General features: G+C 33.2%; 1 pseudogene; it reads left to right on the top strand.

Moving 5' to 3' along the window:
* The first annotated feature begins 1320 nt into the window (after positions 1-1320).
* On the top strand, positions 1321-1795 carry LOC143664921 (PEST proteolytic signal-containing nuclear protein pseudogene; annotated as a pseudogene).
* Positions 1796-3592: the final 1797 nt, after the last annotated feature.

The raw sequence follows: 3592 nt of genomic DNA, 5'->3' as shown, positions 1-3592 counted from the left end.
GTGCAGTTTTGTAAATCAAGCACTAAGAAAACCATTAATTGTGCATCTAGAGATAATGCAACTCAGTGTGCCGACAGGTAGCTTCAGGAGATATTAAAAATGCACAAAAGCAAGTACTGGTTTGCTGGTATTAAGAGCATAGTGTAAGGAGGGCATGGGGGAAGTGTAACCTGCTGCAAGCTGAGAGTCTTGCAAGGCTGAATGAAGGTTCTCTTTTCTGGGGAGGAAGCCCTGGGTATAAACCTCACTTTCCTTTTTTTTTTTTTTTTAATTTTATTATAGAAAAAATTTTAGACATATATGCTAGTAGAGTGGACACTGTAATAAACTTCCATGTATTAGTTCATTTAACTTTAATCGCTACCAGCTCATGGCCAATCTTGTTTTATCTATAACCCACCTAGTATGCTCATCTGTGTCCAAATCATGGATTATTTATATCACATCATAGCTTTTGTAAATATTTCAATATGGATTTCTAAATGATAAGGCTCCTTTTAAATGAAGCATTTGTATAATACCTTTTTGTATTATATGTTTACAATTCTTTAATTGTCATCAAATTTGAATGTTCACATCCTCCCAGTTATCAATTTTTTTTACTTTTAGAGAAGTTGTGGATTTACAGAACAAATGTGCATAAAGTGCAGGATTCCTGTATACCAGCCCAGCACCTACACCTTCATGTAGAACATATATTACAAATGATGAAAGCACATTTTTATAATTGTTCTATTAACTAAAATCCATTGTCTAACTTAGGGTTCATGTATAATATATTTCTATGGATTTAAAAAAATTTGATTCTGTTACCATATATATAATCTAACATTTCCCTTTTAATCATATTCAGATGTATATTTCAGTTGCATCAGTTACATTCACTATGTTGTGCTACCACCACCACCCTCCATTACCAAAACATTTCCATCTTTCCAAATAAGAACCTTGTACACCCCATATAGAAACAGCCTATCTTCTATATCCTGACTGTATGTGTTTGCTTATTCTAATAGTTTCAAATCTGTGAGATTATATATTTGTCCTTTTGTGTCTGGTTTATTTTGTTTCTGGCTTATTTCACTCAACATGATGTCTTCAGGATTCATCCATGTTGCCACATGCATCAGCACTTCATTCCTTTTTTTATGCTAAATAATATTCCATTATATATATATAATATTTTTTAATCCATTCAGAGTTGATGGACACAGATTGCATCCATCTTTTGGCAACTGTGAATAATGCCACTATGAACACTGGTGTACAAATATCTGTTTGAATCTCTGCTTTCATTATTTTTGGGTATATAACTCGTGCTGAGGACCTGAAGAAGCAGCAGAAAAACCTGTGAAAATGAAGATGTTCTTTGAGTAATGGAGGGGAAAGTTCCATTGGTGGTGCTGAGAAATGATCAGCTGAAGGAGAAGCTAAAGACCTCCCAAAAAAGCCTACAAAGATCTCCAAATTTGGATTTGCCATAGTTGGCCAGACAACAAAGAAAGCATCAGCTCTATCCATCAAATGTGGATCGAGTAAGCCTGGTGAAACTGCCCAACTCCTGCTCCAGAAACCCTTTCTGGAGCAACAGCTTTTAATAAAGTTGAAGACAGTGATCCAGAGGAAAATACCTCCAGAAGCAAAGATGAGGATGATGAATATTGGAAGGGACATGCCAGCATCAGCAGGACCAAACTCTTTCAACAAAGGAAAGCTTGAGTTTTCTCATAACCAGGTGTTATGGGAGTGGATTATAAAATCTCACCTTGGAAATGTCCATAACCAAGACTATTAAATGACGTCTTTTGAGATTGGGGTGTGGGGGTGGGTGTAAAGTTAAAAGGAAGAATTTCTTTTTTCAAGGAATGGTATAAGACTATCTTTGGAGGTACTTTCTTTGTTTTTTTTTTTTTTTTTAAGATTGAGTGGTATACTAATAAATGAGAGTTTGAAATAAGTAATTTATGTTTTATATACAGATTTCAAGACATTTGCTAATTTTGTAGTTTCATGTGATTAGTTTCCAAAGGCTATAGTAATAAAGAAATCAGAAATGGTACCTTTTTAAGAATTGCATATTTTTTTTAAGACACAATTATTAGCACATTAAGAGGGAAGCAATAACTTATTGCCTGTTTAACTTGGTTCAAATTACAAGCAGTTTCTCTCTTAACTCCCTCATTACCTAAACTGTCTGGCTCCCAGGAACAACCTTGTAGAAAGGGAGTATTGTATTGGAAGGAGAATGTTACTGGACTATTGATTGAAAGTAAATTTAGATAAATTTTAAAAACAACTTTTTTTCCTCTGGGCATTTGTTTTGTTTCAAGTCATCATAGTATTGCATTGATATCAGTGGATACAGATACTTAGCTCTTTAAAAATAAACGTTTTTGAAATTTTATTTAAATTGTTTTGTATTTGAAGTAGTTCACTTACCTTAATGGGTCTCCTCTACCTTCATTAGTCTTCAAAGAATTACCATTTGCAACCAAAGTAAATCAGTACTTTGAATTTGCTTCTGTTGGTTTTTGTCATTAGCTATTTCCTTTAAGCATTTCCACCAGAACTTGAGATAAATCATAAGGGAGCTGTTTATTTTAAAATACAAACCACTACCCGCCAAAATACAAATTTATATATTGCTTAAATATTAGGCAATTTGTATTTTTTAAAAGGTAAGAATACCAAAAAACATTAACACTGTGTGACGATGGAAAATGAGAAGATACCCTTTCTGTACTTTGCCAAAGCATTTAAGTTACTAACTTGTAAAAAATTCTATTTGAATTGAACTTTCCTATTAATACATTAATATGACTTATTTTAAGAGTATATGTATTGACTAGTGGCCTCTCCAAAGCACATTTTAGTGAGATAGAAGGAAAGAAAATGCATCTTCAAATATATTTGATGAAATCTCTGACCATATATGTTTCTAACATTTGTTAGTTCTCTGTGTTGTAGATTGTGTGTTTTGTTTTTGGTATTTTTGTATTGTATATGAACTTTTTTTAATGTGACAATTAAATGCATCTTTAACAGTATAGTCACAAATAAAAGAAACATTCATTATAAAAATAAAGAGACATGCACAGAAGGGTTAAATATATTTTAAAATTCTAGCACACGGTCTGAATCAGGTATATGATCAAATTGTAGTTTTCCAATTTATGAATAAACAATTTCCAGTGTTTTAAAGTAACAAATCCTGAAATTCAGTCATTTAGTATAATAAATTATAGATCATCTACCACGTTCCACAATATGAATTGTATAACCCTCTTATATTCTTGTAGCTACATAGAGCAAGAAAAGCCTGTGAGGGATGATTTTACAGATCATGATGTAGAGGTACATCATTTCCACCCACTTTTGATTGGCCAGGACTCAGCCACATGGTCTCAACCTACCTGCCACAGAGGCTGGGAAATGTAGTTCTTTCTGCAAACCTGGGAACTAGAAGGTGTGTCTCTGCCACATGCTCTCATCTGTTTGCTACGTGATTCAATTATTAGCTTTGTGTATCCACCAAAATGAGAAATTGGCACAACTGAATGCTTTAAATTAAGGAGTTATTAGAAAAAGAGAA

Source organism: Tamandua tetradactyla, chromosome 2 (genome assembly GCF_023851605.1).
Source record: "Tamandua tetradactyla isolate mTamTet1 chromosome 2, mTamTet1.pri, whole genome shotgun sequence".
In the NCBI taxonomy this organism is placed as follows: Eukaryota; Metazoa; Chordata; class Mammalia; order Pilosa; family Myrmecophagidae; genus Tamandua; species Tamandua tetradactyla.
This window is presented reverse-complemented; position numbering and strand designations above follow the sequence as displayed.